The following is a 20,478-nucleotide window of genomic DNA, read 5'->3' on the forward strand; positions in this document are numbered from 1 at the left end:
TGTCCTTCCTGGCTTCTTTTCTTTTCTTTTCTTTTCTTTTCTTTTCTTTTCTTTCTTTCTTTTGTTTCAGATTACATTAAAAGCAGATTTATTGGAAAGCTGCTCTTGGGAGGGCGAGTTCACTGGTCCCGCAGATGAAGGCTAGGGATGTCACTATGGGGAATGAGGATGGTAGGAGAGAGAGAGAGAGAGAGAGAGAGAGAGAGAGAGAGAGAGAGAAGAGAAGAGAAGAGAAGAGAAGAGAAGAGAAGAGAAGAGAAGAGAAGAGAAGAGAAGAGAAGAGAAGAGAAGAGAAGAGAAGAGAAGAGAAGAGAAGAGAAGAGAAGAGAAGAGAAGAGAAGAGAAGAGAAGAGAAGAGAGAGCCCTTGTGGTTTGAGGGAAGGCCTTATTCCCAGGGTGGCCTTAAACTTGATAAGTTGATGGAAATGACCTTGGTCCTCTCAGATGCTGGGATTCTAGGTGTTCCCCAGAAGACAGCAATTTTGAGGATCCTGTGGAGTGGGACTTGAGCAGAAGGGAGAAGCTCTCAGCATTTCTGCTATTTTGAGGAACTCTAAGCTATTTCTCCTCCAAAACTCACAGTTGTTTAGTCAAGTTTTCCTCAAGGTTCAACGATTCATAAGAAATTGAACGTTTTCTTTTAAACTAGTAGAAAGGGTAGCTTAGGACTGCAGATAGAAAGTGCTGAGCCTCGCTTTGGTGGTGTACAAAACAAACCCTGGCTGTTGTTTTCTTGAATGCTTATGTTCCTAAATGCACAAAGTATTATTTGATATTTAAAAAACATCCAACTTGTTTTTAATACCATTTTTAGTTTTAAACAGTAGAGACTCTTCATGTTCAAAAAGAGATTGCAGAAGAAATTCAGGTAATTACAGAGCCCTCTTCTCCTAAGCAACAGACTATGAGACTGGAGCAGAGGGGCCTGGAATAGCACTGGTCCCTACAGAGAACTCCTTTGTGTAGGCAGAGTCCAAAAGCAATTGAAACAAGTTTGCACTAATGACTTTGGGGACTAGAGTGCCCTCTCAATCGAATAGGAGGGCCAGCATTACAGGGGTGACCTCCAATTTGCAATTAAAATGACTGTTGACTATGCAGATGCACCTGCCTTTCAGGATTATGTAATATGGGTGCTATCCTGTGAATTTATCTTGGTCTCTGGATAGAGAAAAGTTTTTCCTCTGCTCCTTGCAATCACTGTAGTACATGACTTCTTTTCTTTGTTGCTGATGTTCCTAGATGAATAAAGTAGGATTTGGTGTTTGGAATCCAACATTTAGGGGAAAAATTCACAAATAAAAACACAATGGTCTTTGTTATTCAAACAAAGGTCATGGAACATGCTAGCCAAATTCTCATGTGACCCATGCAGTAGTCTATTGGCACCTTTCAATACTAGTATTCCTAGGTTGGTCATGTCTAGCATAGTATTTTGTAGGTAAAATCTTGGTAATTGGAGGCGTTATTTTAGAAAGATACATGAAGTGCAGTTCATGATTTGCTTTCAAGATTAGAGCTATGGTTCTGATTTGAATTTAAACTTAAACTTCATAAGGTAGATAGAGCCACAAAGCTGTTGTAGGGAATAGAAGATGTTAAGGAAAGGTTCTTAAGCAGCAAGAAAAGCAGTAAGTTAACATTTTCTACCGGTGTGGCCAAGTAATTTATTTACTGAACTCCTGGCACGTTGAGGTAATGTGACATGACAGGCTACAGGAATCGGAGGAAAGTTGGTTAGGTCGCCATAAAGGCTTTAAAAACGCCTAGGTGCTTTCCAAGGCTTGAGAACTCCGTGTCTTTCTCTAATTCACTTCCTTCAGTCACCTTGTAACTGGGACTTGGCTGTCTTGTTACCACAGCTCAATGGCTACCTGCTCATCAGAGTTCTTAAGCTCTATGATGTCCATGTTAGGGCCACCACTTGCATGTGGCCATTTGGTATTCTGATTGAAGCCAGTTTACGTAGAGATGTGATTCCAGGTTAAAGTACACACCTGATTTCAGGCTCTGCATGAAAAAAAAAGAACATAAAATCTCATTAGTAATTTTCCTATTTCATATATAATACTCATTCAGTTAATATTTTAGATATATCAGGATAATGAAAATTAAAATGGATTCTTCTTACTTGTTTTTTTCTTTTTCTAATGTGGTAAATAAAAATTATATACATGATTCACATTATTCTTCTATTGATCATCCTTTGTCTAGAGGACTATGGTATGTGTCTATAGGACTTTTCTATAGAAAACAAATTATTAGAGTCCTCTGTCATATGGTGGCTTAAGAGTGCTTGCGTTTTTGAGATCTGTTGTCCTTTATCAGTAGGACATTGTATGAGTGAGTCTGAGATTGTATACTGCTAATCTATGTAGTAGATGTCTGTAGGTGTTGGTGCAGTAGCAAGTTTTTACCCTGTTTTTACTCAGCTTTTTTTCCTGTTGAATATATATATATATATTCTTTTTATTTACACATTTTTTCCTTTTTTCATTTTAGACAACATTGCAAATGTTACAGATTTTTCTCTGACTACATTGAAAACTTACCTATTATAAGTTAATGTGAACAGTGTACAATTACTAGTGAGTAGCTTGTAAAATCTGCTCTAAAGACAGAGTTAAAAGGTAAATAACACAAGGCAGGTAATATAATTAGTATTACAACAATTCATATATTATTGGAAAAACAAAATTAGAGAAAAATCTGCTTCCACACTGAATCACGTGTCTTATGTTTATACTACAAACCTGATTTGTTTTTTAAAACCTCTACAATTTGATTTGGATTTGTGTATCTCCTTGGAGAAACTGTGTTTTTCAAATATGTTTTCCCATATTATATAACACATTATTTTCAGATATTTTCCACCAAACAAAAATGCATGTTAGATAGATCTCACATTATTCAAGTTTCCCTTGTATAAAATATTACTTTCCTGAGTTAGTACTTGCTGACAATTATGTAAAAACCAAACCTTTATCTAAGGAGTGCCTGTTTCTGAAATACATTGCCTTAGTTCAATACAAATACAATAAAAGCACAGCAAAACAGAGGGAAAAAAATCATAGTGTGCACCTTTGGTCAATATTTATCTTGCTATAATAATAAAAGAAAGAGAGAAGGTTTTGCATTAATGAAATGGTTTATAATTACTGGCTTTTCGTGAAAGAGAGGAGTCAACAAAGCAAATTGATTCTTCCTGGTTCTGAGTTGTCAGGGAATTATTGAAAGGAAACTGGTCCTATTTCTGTAGCAGAACTAATGTGAAAGGAGAATGGTAAATTAAATAAGGTCAAGATGATTTAGCTAGCAGCTTCAGTCTGCAGAATGATCGCATGTGAGACACAACTAACTGGAGGCCTTTGTGCTATCAAACGGTTCTGCTTTTCAACTTGGAATGGATACTGCCATGCGCCTGAGTGGTCATATTAATGAGATATTTTTGGGTGCTCATTTGTCTTCTGGTATCTCAGTTCCACAGATGAGAGTGATTAAGACTGCACTCTAATTGTGAGCAACAGAGGGGCCAGTATGTCGATAAAGTGAAATAGAAGCCTTGGCTATGAATTATTAGACTAGTAAATCAAAATTTGAATTAACATTTTATTTTCCTCGAAGGCCACCATTTGAAAATAGTAGAAGGTTAGTTTGAACCCCATTCAGCCTTTTGTGACTTCTTGGCTGTGATGGAGCAGTCATGTGCTTTATGGGTTGCTGGGGAACCTTAGATGTAGTAGGTCTGTTCTCTTACTTGGAGGGTGAGATAGGAAGGTGTGGTAGACTTAAGGATTTGTGCTGTTCAATGTCTTTTTTTTTTTTTGGTTAATTTTCTGTATTCTTTGTTTACATTCCAAATGCTTTCCCCTTTCCCAGTCCCCCCCCCCCCCATATGTCCCATAAGTCCTCTTCTCTCCACCCATTCTCCAATCACCCCCTCCCTTTTCTCTGTTACCTACAATGCTGGATCAAGCCTTTCCAGGATCAAGGCCCTCTCCTTACTTCTTCTTGGGAATCATTTGTTATGCTAATTGTGTCTTCAGTATTCAGAGCCTCTAGGCTTTTAATGTTGTTAAAACATCTCAAAATGTCAGAACTTTATATTTGCTCCTTTTTGGGCTTTAAGTTTTACTTTGATACACCCCAGAATTATAAACAAGTAAGTACGCTGGACTTGTTTCAAGAAAAGCAGGATATGAAAATGTATGTCCTTACCTTTCTACTGTGCTCCAGCTCATTAGTAGTGGGGAGTTTTCGCCATTCATCCATTCATTCATTCATTCACCAAGCACTTGTGGAGTAAGTTAAGTTCATAGAAACACAATGAAAGTTATATTTGAGATAAGCCTGAAGAACAATATTTTAGATATTTGGTTCCAAATTGATTTGTTTAGTGTCACATCTCTAATGCCGTCCCAAGAACCACATTAGCAGGGTACTAGCTTATCTGGATATCAGATTACAAGGATCCAGAGTTCTGAAGATAAATTAACCCTCTGTGCAATAGTGGCATATATGTTATGAAGGTAACTAACCACTTATTTTTTGTTTTGTTTTCATTAGATTTAAGGCCATTCCATGAAATGGAATCCTATACCTGATAACTTTTAATGAGTCTAAGAATGTGATACTGGATAGATCATGGGCCTTAAATGAAAAACTACTAATTATTCTGCAGAAATGACCATACCAATAAAATGACTCCTAATGACATATTGCTATACACACAGATCATCCAGCACTTAACAGAGAAACCTCTTGCAGGACATGGTAATTAACATAGAAATCTACAGCTGAATAACATGCAGAGACTAAGAGACTTTGGAGCACTAAATCCTAAATGGGATGCCTGTATCACACCTCGTCCCTTAAGACTCAGGGATATATGAAGAGGAAGAGGTGGAAAGATTATCAGAGCCAGAGGTGGTGATGAGTCCAAGGAAACAGTGTTTTCCAGACACAACAAGGCTGATGCACTTATGAACTCATGGAGACCGTGACAGCATGCACAAGTACCGTAGAAGTTGGAACCAGGCAAAATCCCCACATAGAGAAGGTGCAAAGTCCCACCCCTAGCTAGTAAACTATTTTCAATTAATAGCTGCTGGGGTAATGAAAATCAGTTTTCTTCAAGGGAATGACACTGAGTACAGCGACCACACTCTAGGCAGGTCTCATGCATAGGAGTAATTGGCCAGCAGAGACAGGACTCTTTGGTCAGTGTGTGTGGCTTTGGCTTGCGTGTGTGTGTGTGTGTGTGTGTGTGTGTGTGTGTGTGTGCATTTTGTTTTGTTCTTTTTAAGAGAGAGAAAGACCATTAAATTGATGGATTACATGGTCAGATATACTGTACAGAAAAATTAAAACAACAAACATGTCATTTAGTACCATTGATAAATATGGTTTTTCTGGCCCATCAAAATAATACGGATTTCTTTAGTTTTGAAACTTTGACTATGAAGCTATTTCATAGTTTGAAAACTTTATGAAAAACATTCATAAAAATGTTTTTCTTAACTATTAATCATTTTATTTTTTTAATTTACTTGCGTGTGAGTATGTGCACATAAGTACAGGTGGCCATGGAAGCCAGAGACGTCAGATCCACTGGTTCTGGAGTCACTAGTGAGCCACCTGATGTGGCCACTGGCACTGAGCACACATTCTTAATCACATAGCCATCTCTCTGACCCCACAAAGAATAGTTTCAATCTTGACAGCCTCCTTAACTTTCTGAAAGAATAAAAATTTGTATTCTGAGGTGTATCTCTTCCCCATTTTTGTTCCTTCAAACAATTTATACAGCATATAAAACTTTTGAAATTATAATTTACTTCTTTTGTGTCTTATCTATTCCTGTATGGTGGTTTGTATTCTTGGCGGCATTAATCTTCATCTATTTACATTTCAATCTTGCTGTTTATCCATTGTTAACCCATTCATCTGGATAATTCAGGTCAAGCTCAGCCTACAGCAGCCCATAGGGAGTTATTACACCAAAGTCATTAAGGGCAGAAGAGGGGAATTGACATTCTGATTTTGATCTTTTTTTTTTTTCAGATCCCTCTTCCTCATTGATACAGAAAATGTTCTAAGAGTTAGGTATTGAAAGTGGTGGTCTTGCTTCTTACCTTCCATTTCTATTCTGCAAAGATCAGCTGCCCCTCTGTAAGCCAGCCTCTGGATTCCAACTCCTTAAAGACACACATTAAGCTGTTTACTGCTGTTCACACTAAGTGGATGCTGCTCTTTCAGCCTTTTATTGATACTTTTCAGATCTGAAGTGGTTTCTGTTCCTTACATCCCACATTCAGCCTGTGTTCAGACCCTGAAGTGAACCTACAGCTTTTCAGATGATAGGCCATAGCCACTACTGACCACGCCGCTCTCTTGAGTCTTCTGGGCTTTTGTAGTAGCTGGCCGATTGCTGTGCTGCAGTAGTTCTCAAGTTGCAGCAAAGCAGCCCTTTAAACCTTAGGTCAAATCATGTAACTGTACGGTGGAAAATATGTGTGGCTTCCTATTTAACCAATAGAGCCAATGACCTCTCCATGACATGACTTTAACCTTTCTGTTTTTATATCTTCCTTTGTGGATCTGTTCGATATTGCAGCAAACACAGTGCCCTCAGGACCCTTGCACCTGTTGAACTGTCTTCTGGAGCTCCTTCCAGATTCTCATGAAAGGCCCTCCTGTCCTTCTCTCAGGTCTTTGCTTAGATGTCACATTGTCAGCAGCACCATTCTGGAGGTTGTTACTTATAGTAGCAGCCACCAACCACCCCGTTAGCATGCTGGGAACACAACAAATATTTGTTGGATGAATTAAATAGCTGTTTTTCATGGAAAGACATTTAATTTCCTGTTCCATCTATGGGAGTAGATAAGGACTTTATAAAATAATCCTAGTGGCAGAAAACAAGTCACTGTCACCACAAAGTAGTGGTGAATCAAACCTGGAGACTGAAAATTGGATATGCACATGGAATAGCTATGTTGTAATCAAATCATTAACTCTTGTAAACACACTGTGGCTGGCTATAATAATTTTGAGTCTCAGTTTTATAAAATACCAGATAATCTTTTGTGTTAAGTTTAAATTTTTAGTGTACTTAGAAAATTGCCTTATATTATAAAATGTGTCTTGTGTGTACTATATATAGTTATATAACTTGATTTATTATACTAATGAGCTTGACTGTATTAGATTTCATACTATTCGAAGTTTTGTGATTAATTATTTGTAGGTATATGAATATTTTATATATATATATATATATATATATATATATATAAGTTTTAGAAGGATTTTTCTCCTAGTATCAGGTCATCTCTGTATTTCAGCTGTGTAGATTTACTCAGGACTTTCCTTAATCTCCAAAACAGTGAGAATATGTTAGTGATTTAAAAATATAATGCTATGAAATGAATTAAGATCACAATGGTTTTCACTTTTCACATTATATCGAGATACCATGTATTTGGTTTTTGTGTATATGTCTGCATAGTTTATGTGCTCACATATATGTGTTCATGTGTGCACCCATGTGTGTACTCACATGTTCCTGTGGGGAGGCCAGCAGTGGACACTGAGTGATGTCTTCTGTTACCCTGCACCTGATATTTCTGAGATAGCGTCTCTCACTGTACCTATGTTACCAGCAGTGTTTTGGAGCCCACGTGGCACGCTACATGCTATTAGGGGACTGAGGTCCTCGCTCAGTGTTTTATACCTAAGACTTGGCTTAGAAGGAAGCTCAGGAAAAATTTTATTAGAGTTTGAAAAAAGTCACAGAATAGGAAACTGTAAATCTTGGCATCTACCCAGACATGCCTAGTTCTGTAGCAACTGCACAGAGGTGAGGTTTCTGTGAAGGAAAAGAAATACATTCTTTCATTAAAGGGAAAATTATTCCTTCCATCTCTTTAACATAGTGGTAAGTGAATCTACCTTTCTGATGGGTGGTCTGTTGTCCAGATGCCTGACCAGTCTGCCTGGAATGTTAGATCTCTATCTAGATGCAGGCTTCTTCTTTTGACTAGAAGAAAAAAAATAGCTTTGTCTTAGTGGGCCTTCAGCTCTATACCACATGTGGAACATTGGATATCTAGCTAGCAAGCCCCCCAGGATCCACTTTTTTCTATCTCCTAGGAACAGGCCCCCACAGCTGACATTCATACAGCTGCTTAAGATCTGTACTCAGGGCCTCGTGGCTGTGCAGCAAGCCCTTTACCCATAGAGATATCCCTCATCCTTCGTATATAATATGATAAATATAAGAGGCAAGTGTATATCCCACTCAGTACCCAGTGGGTGATGATACAGAACACATTATTGATGGGAATTCAGAATCCTGCAGCTGCTTTGCAAGACTCTTCAGTGCTTTCTCATGGTTAAACACAAAGACATGTAACTCAGAAGAGTCATTTATGGGTATTTAGGAAATGGCTGTTCAACCCCAGCCTCTCACAACCTTTTGTATGAAGAAATGAAAAACAAACTGCTTTTTCTAATACAATGTGTTAGGCACTTTGCAGAGAAAAAGAACCATCTATTGGTACATATATTATCTTAGGTCAGTTACACAATGCCTTATGCGCGGTAAAGAACCCTGAATTGGTCTTGGAGGATTTACACCTAAAAAGAGAAAGCAGGTAAAGTGTTGTGTGGGAATTAGATTGTGGGGTAGTAGTGTGGAGTTGTTTGGGCAGCAAGGGAATTATTTTGTGACATGTTTGGTGTTGTATGAGTTTATGTATTTCCCAAAAACTGCAGAACTCTACTAGAAAGATGATGTGTGTGCCCAATGATAATTATTCTATTTAACTAATGATCTTCATCATTAAAACTATCCATGCTTCACAATGCAGTCTTTGGTGCGCCCTGCATGTCCCTGGAGGGTGAGGATGTCTAAGCACTTCTCCATTTCATCTGACTTTGGCTGCCGTGGGTTCCTACAGTGACCTTGTCTTGCTTCAAGTATCGCTTGTAGCATGTCAGGCTGCTTGCCTGACGCCAGTAGCAGCAGCTCGGACGGCAAAGAGCTTGGCACTCTTCTCATGCTCTCCTAGAAGCCAGCTCACATCACGTAACCTGCCATTCTAGATGACCAGCCCATGCTCGAACCATTCGTAAACTAGCTGCTTAAGTTCCTGCTAACACCAGTTAGAGTGGATGGGAAAGAGAGGGAGAGCCAGCTGCCGTCTACCTATGCATTTGGACACTGTTTTCAGTATGGTACTATTTTGGTGGTCTGGTACTGGTATCTGTGTTCTGGGCTTTGAGGAGTTTACAGTAGGCAAATGCATCAGTAAACATCAAATTATCATTGGGACCATTTGGGCCCGCCCCTGATATACTTTCTCTTGGAACAGATGGTTGACCAGTTGTGTGTGGCAAAAAAGCAAAGCAAAGCAAGATAAGTCATAAATACCAATCCAAATGTAAATACCTGGAGAGCTCAGACCCTCCAAAGCACTGCTTTTGGTTGTTTTGTTGGTGTTTTGTTTTTCAGGATGGAAGATAACCTTTTATGCTTATGAAGATTATGTAGGTAGAGCTTCTTGAAGTCATGATTTTGTGTTTTTCTATGTTTCTAGATTACTGGGGGGGGGGGGGTGTCACAGGTCTCCCGTGTCTCATGTGCTTCCTCTCTACAGCTCTCTGAAGAACCTGTAAAGGTAGATTGATCATGAAATCCACTTTCCCAGCAGCATGTTAGAGGGCGATTGTAACACATTGAAATGAAACAGTTTTTTTTTTCTCTCTGGCATTTTTTCTGGAGCAATAGGCCCATGCGTTTCCCGTGTTCATATTCTTTGTTTAATTTGCAGATTGTTTTTTCTGTTCTCCTAGTGATTTGACAACAGAAGTAAAGGAGTCGGGGGGGGGGGGGAGGGGGGGGTTCCGCAGCTGCACAGCCATTGGAGAAGGAGGAGACCGCAGGCCTGTGATAGGCTTGCCTGGTATACCATCCCATTTCAATTTACAGCAGTGAGTTTGGTAGATAATTTCGCTACTTTGCAAACAAGGAAACTAGGTCCAGGAGAGGCTAATTGACTTGTATTCTCAAAGATTGCATATTCTTATTCCCAAACTCATTCTCTTTCTACTCCCCCAGACTCTGTTTTGTAATAGTGTTTTCTCTCCTTATTTTTGCTTGCAGGGGTGGTGGTGGTGGTGGTCCGTAGTCTGCTTCTCTGAGATTGAGCCCTGAAGCTTCTGCTCAGACCTGGTTGCTTCCTGTTTTGCTTCTCAGCTCCCAGGAGGTTTGGCCTAATTCTATATATTTTTTAGAACTTTTATCCTATACTCTATCACTTGTTTCTTCTTTCCTCATGACGGTGTCTTTTCCAAGGCTGACAGAGCAAGCACACAGGCCTTCTTGTGTTAGGGATCCTGTCTCCAGTCACCAGAGGGAAATGGGAGAGCAAGGCAGAAGGCCTGACAGAATGAATCCCAGAGGCCCAGAGGGGTGAAAATCTTAGGGCTTGGATACAGCTAACACACCGTAGTTCCTGCAACTCTACTTGTGTATTGTTTCTAGAGAGACTAGAAATTAGTTTCCAAACAAAACAAAACAAATGCAGCATTAAAACTACAATCCAGGGCAGATTGAAGTTGATACTACCAGTGCTATTCTCTGTAGGCAGCATCGTATTTTCTGGTGACTATCCAGTACTTAAGACATTATGAAGCGTTTCTTCAGGAGACTTCTAGAAAGAAAGATGTGTCACAGTGCAGATGATGCACCACTGAAGGGATCTGAGTAGAGGGAGTCCTGCTGCTCAGTACTAGGGGCCAAGTCCCTTTTGACCATTTGACCACTCCAAAGAAGGTTAATTTGAATTAAGAGATGGTCATGAAAAGCCCACAGTAGGTCCCAAAGCCTTGGAATCCAACAAAATAACAACCTTTCTTCATTTTAGCATCAGTTACACGTGCATTAATTATATGACAATATTTGGAAGTTAGTGGATTAAATAAAAATACTTTCTAGAAATTAAACTTACTCTATTTAACCTTTGTTGTTTTGTGTTGCTGGGGGTTGAACCTCAGGCTTTGTCATGGTAAGCTGTTAAATCTGACAATTGTCAGAGAAAGACCAATTGGACCATTTTTGAGCCAAAATTAAAAGCGAGCTTTAATTAAATACTGGCCAGGATGATGGACTTTGGCCAGATCAATTTCGACGTTCCCAGAAAATGGCGACACATTTTGCAGAGGCTTAAAAAGACAAACCTACAAGGTCACCGCATTTCCAATCATGCCAATCAAGGGGTAAGCTTCTACCCTGTCCTATTTCCTGCCTGTGTACCTCCTGTCTTCACATGATCAAGCACATCTAGTGCAGTTGGGTCGAACTAGTTTAGGGGAGTGAAAACCTGTAGCTTTGCCTCTCTCCCATAAACAATAGTCTCCAGCATTTTCGAAAGTATCTGTCCTTGGGCAGGTGTTGCTTACAGGGTAGGGTAACTTTGGCCCTTCCAAAGCAAGTGCTTCTTCAAGGAACTTTTGCCTCAGTTTTTTATCTTGTCTTCCTAATCTTCCCCATCAGTAAAAACCACACAGAACAGCAGAGCCACTGTGAATTGATATAACTGATTGCGTTTGTCAGATTTCATATGGTTTCTTGTGCGTTCCGTAAGGCTTAATTACCTATGCAGGTCCATAGGCCACCACCACAGACCAAAGCCCAAGGATTCCCATTGAGTAGGTCTCCTGTGCTGTTATTTCCTAGAATCAATGGCCACATCCCTTTCTCTTTTCTGCCTCAAAAATCACAGATTTGTGATAATCATCTGGATAATCACTTCAAGTATACCACACATATGGGATTCTGGAATGTCTACTCTTCTGTGGTCAGTTTCTCTTACAATACCCCCTTACCTCCATTCTGCTTGCCGGTCAACAGGTCTTTCTTTGAACTCTGAGTAGTATTCTGCCTTCTTTTTATATTTGTAATGATGATGTTGGAAAGCTTAGCATTGCACATGTGACATGGATTTGATGTGTTTATGGTCTTCCCCGCATCTGTTGGGCAGCATTGGTTTCAGAGTATTGTGATTGGAAGTCACTAAAAATGCGTATTTCTATTGCATTTTCAAGGATGTTCCAGCATTTCTATGTTAAGTGGTGTGTTTTGGTTTTGCTAATTGCAGGTTATTTGGAAGTGAATAGGGACTTAACAGAAAGAGAATAAAAATCATACCTATGCTCTTCCTATTTCTTTTTTCCAGCCTGTAGTAGGTGTGTGTGTGTGTGTGTGTGTGTGTGTGTTTCAGTAAGAAGCTTTAGGTTTCTCTTCACAAAAGAAGCTTCATAAGGTTAGACAGCAGGAAAGGATGCTTCATACAGTCTGCCAGTGGTATTCAGCAGAATAGTTTGAGACTAATTAAATGGCTCATATATATCTTTTTCCCGTTGGGAATTTAAGAAACTTTTTTTTCAACTTAAGCTTCAAAAAGAGATCAGCTCAGTGAGCTTATGGTGGAGGCAAGAAGCGGGACACAGGGACGCTTCAGAGCACATTAGAATGCAGCAATGGGTAAAAGATAATACCATTTTCAATTAAAATCGCCTGGGGAAATTAGGTAGGCAGAGAATAATTACCTGTGCTGGCAAGCATCCAGGCTTCCGACACTGAGAGCTGCTGGAATCTTCCATGGGCTTCTCTGAGGATCACAGGAAGCCAGGAATATTTCACTTCTGTCATCTCAAACATATATGAATGTTGTAGCTGCTTTGTGTGGTGTTTTAAAACAATAGCTTGAGACCCTGTAGACACAAAAGCCACAGAAAAGCAATGCCACATTGCATCAGATGAAAGAGAAGTTTCTCTGACAAAATAAATTTGTGTTTCTATGATTTTTGTTAATAGCTGATAAGACAGGAACTGAAACTGAACAGTAGAAAATGAAGTTGCCCAACGGAAGTATAGTTCTATCTCCCACTACTGTGTACAGAGGGCCTCTGGATGCTGTAGGTCCTCGGTTACTGTCAGTGAGTAGACGGTACCTGGCACATAGACTTGCCTAGCATGGGGGGGGATGGGGAAAAAAACAGCGCACATCCACCTAGAATGCTGATATTCTGATTCAAACGCTCCCCTTCACAGTAGCGATTCGGTACTACCAACTCTAAGCATCCAAGCTTGATGGGGTTCCTTGGGGTCTGTGGCATATGGGCTCCTGCAGTGCCCGGGCTCCAGCAGCCATGCTGTCCTCACTGGGACTAAGTATGATTAATGGAAAAGGATTTGAGATTACTGTACTGGGGGTATTCTTTCTCTTCACCGTGAGGAGGTGTATGATCTTCTCTGTAATGGTAAAGGAACTAGTGATTTTTTTCTGCCTTTCCTCTAGGACTAGGCTTTGCTGTATTCCCATTTGTTCACAATTTGTTAGTTCATCCCGAGGCATAATGGAAGAGGATTTGTATTGAGCAAAATTGGGAGAGGTAGTTCAGTGGTTAAAAGTGGTTGCTGTACTTCCAGAGGACCTAGGTTCAGCTCACAACTGTCTGTAATTCCAGTGTCAAGTTATCTGAAGTCTACTCTAACCCAACAAGGGCCCCTGAATTCATATGGTGCACATATATACACTCTCACACCCACACATATAAAATAAATATATTTAAAACTTTTAATGGGCTTAAGAGATGGCTCAGTGGTTAAGAGCACTGGCTGCTCTTTGGAAGGTCCTGAGTTCAAATCCTAGCAACCACATGGTGGCTCACAACCATTCGTAATGAGATCTGATGCCCTCTTCTGGAGTGTCTGAAGACAGCTACAGTGTACTCACATATAATAAATAAATAAATAAATAAATAAATAAATAAATATTTTTTAAAAAAAGTGTGTGTCCCCACTGCCTGGCACAAATACCTTTAAAACTTTTAACATGCTATGGGTTAATGGATATGTAAAACATTTAAATATTTTTATAATTTTACTTTATTATTATAGTGGCATATATATTGTCTCCGTGGAACTTCCAGTAACTAACTTAATTGAATGACAAAGTAGTTAAATTGCTTTGTAATCTCATTTAGTTAAAAAAAAAAAGCCCATTTTGTTATTTGCCTATGTTAACAAAACAAATGTACCCTCTGCGCATATATAGTTGCTTTCTTTGCTTATTCATGTTTTTTCTTTCAGTCTCTGTATATGTCAGCAAAATTCTCTTAAAGAATGTCAATTTTTTGGCATCTAGTTACTTACAGTTAAGATAAAGGAGAGCGATGTCTTGTATCCATTTAGAACTTGGTGCAGCCTGTGCATCCTTTGGATTGGGATCACTAGGGAAAAGAATGGGAAGATTTTACCTCTGGCTTCAACTTTGAGTAGTGTATCTGTGAACAGTAGGGAAGGAAGGATCCAGGCCATTGTGGGTGGTGCGTCTCTGGGCTGGTGGTCCTGACTTTTATAAGAAAACAGGCTGAGCAAGCCATGGGGAGCAAGGCAGTGAGCAGCAGTTCTCCATGACCTCTGCGTCAGCTCCTGTCTGCAGGTTCCTGCCCTGCATAACTTAACTGCCTTTTTATTTTATTTTGATATTTTTGATTATTTTATTTTATTTGCTATGTGGAAATGTAGCAAAATATCCCCCACCCATCCACTCAAGCTGCTTTTGGTCATGGTGTTTTATAATTGCAATAATAACCCTAAGACATCCAGTTAACTTTTCTTGTGACATCACTTTCTATCATAGCCTGATGAGCACAGATGGTAGGTGTATGACAGGCACTAAGTACAATGGCATAATTCTAACCCCCATCACACACACAGAGTTATTGATCAGAGCCTCTAGAAAGGAAGGAAGTTGGTGTCAACTTTATAAGACACCAAACAGATAGCCCAGTAATGGTGTCCCAACTTCTGTCTGTCTGAACACGACAGGAGCTCATAAATGTCTTTTAAGTCACTGTGTTTATGGCAGTTTGTTAAGAAGCTACAGAATATGAATACAAGAAGGAAGCCTGGCAAAACACTCTATGTTGCTAATTGCAAAGCCATTACCATTATTTCAAGTTTCAAAGGAAAAGCATCCCTAAAAATACCTCCCACAGCTCCTGTGGAGAATCCCCAGGTTTGTACTTCAGTGTGGTTATCCACAGCCAATGGCAGATGAAGAGGCCATTACACTTCTTTGCAGCATTTAGGATGTTTTCTCAGACCGGCAGTTTTAGCCCTACTGAGGGACAGATGGGAAGCTAGAGAGGCATTCGCTGCATGGCGCCAACAGGACGGGCCATGTGGGAAGGGACAGCCCATCCCTTCCTTTCAAGCTCATAAACCTTGCTGAAGAGGCAGAAGTGTAGAGAACCTAACTCCAGGCTTCCATGATGAAGGGGGGCGTGGCGGAAGGATCCAGGTTGGAGGGAAACAGTAGGAGCGTGGCTGTAGACTTTATGCCTGGCTCATTGTGTGAGGTAGTGAGCCAGCTTCTTTGCCGAGCCTGGGATTATGCTTGTTCTTAAGGCATTTGTTGAGTCGATTGTCTCTTGTCATTGAGTACCTGGTGTACAGTAGGATCAGTACAATATTGGGTTTGGGGCATTTTATTTAAGTATCAAGTTCCCTTTTACCTTTCAGGAAAGTGCATTTCCTTTTTGAAAGGTCAAAGCTCTGAGAACAGGTAGACAGACACTCCTGACATCCCTTCCCTGGGTCCCCACTACATCTGGGCCACATCCTTTCCTGGAGAACACATTTAGCCCTTCAGTGCCCAGACTTATAGCATCTGAATGCAGAAGCTGGCAGGGGGAGCTCACCCACAGAAGACCACATTGTCCTGATATGTCCAGTATGGAATGGTTTGTGGTGAGCTGGCCATGTAAGGTGTGCAGACACTGGCTTCCCCGCGAGCTGCAGCGCCATGATTCAGCATAGGGGAAACAGAAAAGACGCGAAAGAGGCATGCATAGCCTGAAAGCCTTTGGTTATAATAGGTTAGATCTGGCAGGACAAATATTCCATGAGCGTCTTAGGACTTAGGCTTCTTTCATAGGCCAACAAGGACAAGAGAGTTGAGAAATTTAATGTCTTCCATTCAGCGGTTTCCTTCTTGAACTTCTGTTAAGTGACGGCCTGTGGTAAGAGCTAGGGATCCTGATGTTGGTTTTCAGCATACACATATCCCTCACCTTCCCATCAGCTGCAGTCTCATGTTCATATACAGCTACAAACATAAATGTAATATAAAAAATACAGTAAATTCTGTGAGGGATGTAGCACCATCATAATTAGCCCTCGCCGGGTCCCTGTGACTCAGCCCCCTCAGTGTTCTCTAGAGCCTGCCATCTGCAGGATACCAGAATATCTCTTCTTCCTTTTATAAGATAGGAACAGTCACAGCACATCATTTCAGAGTTTATGTGGGGGTTCTCGATCTTGGTTTTAGTTAGGGTTGCCATTGCTTCGAGGAAGCACCGTGATCATAAGCAACTTGGGGGGAGAAAAGGGTGTGTTTTGTTACAAGTCTACACCACTGTTCATCATCACAGAGTTGTGCAGGAACTCAAGGCAGGAAGCCGGAGGCAAGAACTGCTGCAAATGGAAGAGTGCCGCTCATTTTGCTGTGCATGTCCTGATCAGCCAGCTCTCCCAGAGCATGCGGTGCCACCTACCTGCCCACGGTGGCACCACTCAGAGTGAGCTGGCTTCTTCCAGGTCACCCATCAGTCAAGAAAATGCACCGCAGGCTTTCCCATGGGCCAGTCTGGTAGAGATATTTTCTCAGTTATGTTTTCCTCTCTCTCCCCAAATCATTTCTCTTTGTGGACTAGATTCAAGTTGATTGATTCAAGTTGACATAAAACAAGCCAGCACGATCACGATTCGATTCATGCTTAGTCAGGCTTCAAGTGAATAATCAATGAATCAATGAATTCTCAATTCTGTACATTATATTCAAATGGAATGTTCCCGTGTATAGTTTCGGATAAATTTCATACTTTGTTCTAATTTCATCTTTAAAAGTGGTATGTATGTCTTCTGGTAAAAGTAACATAGAGTAGCTCAATATTAGATTTGAAGCACAGGCCCACATTCCTCTGTGTTTCTCCCCCTTTCCTTTCCCTTCCACTGTTTCAGGTTTAGAGTCCTGGCACAGCTTCAGGTAATGTTCACCTCCAGGTGTTTGCTCATGGACCAGGGGGAGTTGGTGTGAACACAGCAGGCTCACAGGTGCACTACACTGCCCCACTTCCCTGAATGGATCCTGTGGCCTGTGAATTTATATTCGCGGTTGTCCCTCTGGATCTGTATTTGCTGCTTTCTATTTCTTGAAACAGTCCTTGTGGGGGTCCCTTCCAGTCAGGCTTTACAGGAGCCAAAGGTCAGGATATCAAATTCACACTGTCATAGACGCCATTTTTCCAGTTCTTAGTCCCCTGTCTTCATGTCTCTGACTGCTCTCCATGCACCAGTGGGCTTCCTCCTACTCCCATGTACTTCTGATACCTCCTGATACTGTTTTTTTCTGCTATGAGTTGGAAAGGACATAGTATTCAACTTAGCTGAACGAAAACTTGAATACCAAACCCAGGTTTGATGCAAATACCCTATTATTAAAGAACAAATGAAAACACAAGAGAAAACCATTTCTTTGCTTATAGTTGCAATTCACTGTAAATCTGCAAATACAATTCCATTGTGAATCTGTTCTGTTCAGCACTTTACTCCCTGGAAATATTTCTTCAAGTGACAGTTCATTTAAGGACATTTGAAAGCGTTCTTGAAGTTACAGGTCATCCAAGCACATTTTCCTCTTAACCAGGAAAAGCTTGTCCAATTATTTCTGAAGATCTTAGATAGTCTTGTTGTTCAATTGCTACTTAATTACTAAGTTAAGTGTTTGGTGGGATATAGTCCTGTTGTAGAGCATGTGTAAACCCTGTAGCATGTAGCAGGAAATGTCTCTACTTTGATGGCTTGTAACCTTTATTGACTATAAATCTAGTGTCATTAGTAATTTAATGTATCCTCCTGCCTCCTGATGTGCCTTAAGAGATACATGGTAGATTTCGATTCTGAAATCAATGGGTGCTTATGTATGAAAGGAATTCACAGTGACGTTTGCTTCTCTGCTCATGCTCTCTCTGCAGGGACTGTGCACAGGGTTTGATCAGGTAGACATCCCTTGCTGCTGCTCCCAGCTGCCTGGTGAGTACTGTGGTGGGTACCTTGTAACCCCTGGGGAAGAATCTACATGCAGTGTCACGTAAAGGTGGTGCATGGCCACTTTCCTAGGTGTGGTGAAGAGGCAAGCAGAATCCCCTGGGGTTTTCTGGGTATCATCTCACTAGTTCTGCTGTTAACCCCATAGGCCTCTCAGTCATTGTGTTCTTGCTGACTGTGGCAATGCTGTCTGGCCTTACAGAGACTTTGGTGTCACTGAGGGAAAAGCTTTGTTACGGTTTAAGACTGGTACAGATTTGGTTAACAGATCCCCACCTTCATGAGAAATCATATCTTCCCATCCACGAGAAACCTTTATTTGGAGGCACCTGCCTGCAGGAGCAACGCCGGGCAATTCCTTCCACACCTGTCTAACTTTCCCATAAATCCTTCATGAAGTGCTCAAGCAATCAGAACTATCTCTGTATGGCTGGCTTGTGTTACTTCCAAATGTACACTAGTCGGTGCTTTAAGGTAGCACCAGATCATCAGCCTAAGATGAGACTATCTCCTTCTGATCCCTTCATCAAATTGCTGTTTTATAATTGCTCTTACAAGATTGCACTGTCTGCCCTTTCTTCCTTTAAGAGGCCAGAAGCCATTTGTCAGTGATTCCCAGGGACCAGTGACTTCCCTGATCCTCTTGATAGCTGCACTCTGAGTACAGGGCTTCTCATATCCCCCTTCTTTAAGACACTGCACCCCATGCCAGGCACGTCATTATCTCCTGGCACTGACCCTGGCTGATTGTCTTCCGGCCTCTCTGTAAGGGCAAGGAAGAATTGCATAACCCAACCTGTCTCCAAATGGCCAGCCTTTAATGATATAAGAAGATCAAGAAAGTAGATTTATTATTGTATGTTCCTACCTATTTTTAGTCCAGTGTACTATATTTTACCACCCCCTGAAGGGTGACTCATAAGCTTGTTTTCGTAGGCACTGTCCAGTTAAGGATGCTGGGTAGTTTTAGAGACTTTGAATCAGTGTAGATAGATACATCATTTGCTTTCTACCCTACTTTCATTATATTCTTCTGGATTGTACACTTTTCCCATTCTTACTTACATTATCTCATAGTTACATTATCCTCAAATGGGTCATTTTTTTTTATTAGCTTTATAAGGCATCCCTGTTTCCTGAATATAGATACCAGTGTCCAGAGTCACAGCAGCACCAGAATGGAGGAGTGGTTTGTTATAGATTCTAAATTCAAGGAGAAATGGTTTTGCGACGACACATGGATTAAGTCCTGGCATTTGATGAGAAAGAGACTTGGGTGGCTTTAAGGCTTAGAATAGCGGGGACCCTGTGGGGCTTCGTCCTTCTCCATCTTTGTAATGTCTGATTGGACTTGGCGACCTGGTTGCTGGCTGATATCTTTGTGTTACTCTTGCTGTCTTGTGCAAAGAGAGAGTTCTTTTATCTCCTTCCTTTCCCACTCCCACCCCCTAGGAGCTCATAAAAATAAAAGCATTTGCTCTCACTTAAGCACCATCAATAGTTAGACCATATGGATTATGATTCCTTAAAAAATATGGAATGAAATCCAATTCTTTGTATAATATATAGGAGAAAAGCATCTAGGACCTGGATTCTGAGCATTGCTGGTTTTGTTTGGGGATTTTGCTTTAGGTCCTCTGGCTCCAACAGCGAGTGTTTCAGACAGCACACCAGTCCAGGTGATTGGTAGTCTCTTTCATGTCCACCCTGTGCATTCACAGTGCATTTTAGTTCCTGTGGTTGTGTGTTCTAAATTATGTTTGTTTATGCTACAATAAACTTAGCTTATTACCAGTGTTAGTCAATAAATTTTAAAAATTAAGAATTGATACAGTTTGGGCTTGGAGAGATTGCCCATTGGTTGAGAATGCTACCTGCTCTTTCCAGGGATCCTGAGTTCAATTCCCAGAAGCCCCCAGAGCAACTCATAACTTCTGTAACTTCAGTTCTAGGGGACCTGAAGCCCTCTTCTGACCATTGTCTGATCAGGCAGACAAGTGGTGTACATACATGCATGCAGACAAAAATCCCATATACGTTTAAAAAATTACACAGTGAACACAATGATTACTTTTAGGTAATTTGTCCTCATTTTTATGTTGTTAAACATTCATGTCTAACCAAACCAAAGATGATTTTCAAATTTGGAAAAAGAACATAAACTTTGCTAAACTTCTTTCCTGTGGGATTTTAGTTCAGAGAATCACAGAAATATGGCTCTGGAAAAAACTAATGTTTGGGTTACATGGTTTCTTTTTGAATCATTTCATGTTGTTTTCATTACACAATAATTG

General features: G+C 40.5%; 1 protein-coding gene across 11 annotated transcripts in view; it reads left to right on the top strand.

The window, feature by feature from the left end:
* Plcb4 (phospholipase C beta 4) overlaps positions 1-20,478 on the top strand; it is a 361,630-nt gene that overhangs the window by 120,440 nt on the left and 220,712 nt on the right. For 6 of the 11 annotated variants that reach the window (XM_052183720.1, XM_052183719.1, XM_052183727.1 and 3 more), the window contains exons 3-4: positions 10,169-10,271; positions 18,112-18,169. The exons of 2 other annotated variants lie outside the window; for them this stretch is intronic. The gene's annotated coding sequence lies outside the window, so the exon portion shown is untranslated. The remainder of the gene's footprint in view (positions 1-10,168; positions 10,272-18,111; positions 18,170-20,478) is intronic. 3 more of the 11 variants (XM_052183722.1, XM_052183723.1, XM_052183724.1) reach the window with 2 other exon arrangements.

The sequence above is a fragment of the Apodemus sylvaticus genome, chromosome 5 (assembly GCF_947179515.1).
Source record: "Apodemus sylvaticus chromosome 5, mApoSyl1.1, whole genome shotgun sequence".
Lineage (NCBI taxonomy): Eukaryota > Metazoa > Chordata > Mammalia > Rodentia > Muridae > Apodemus > Apodemus sylvaticus.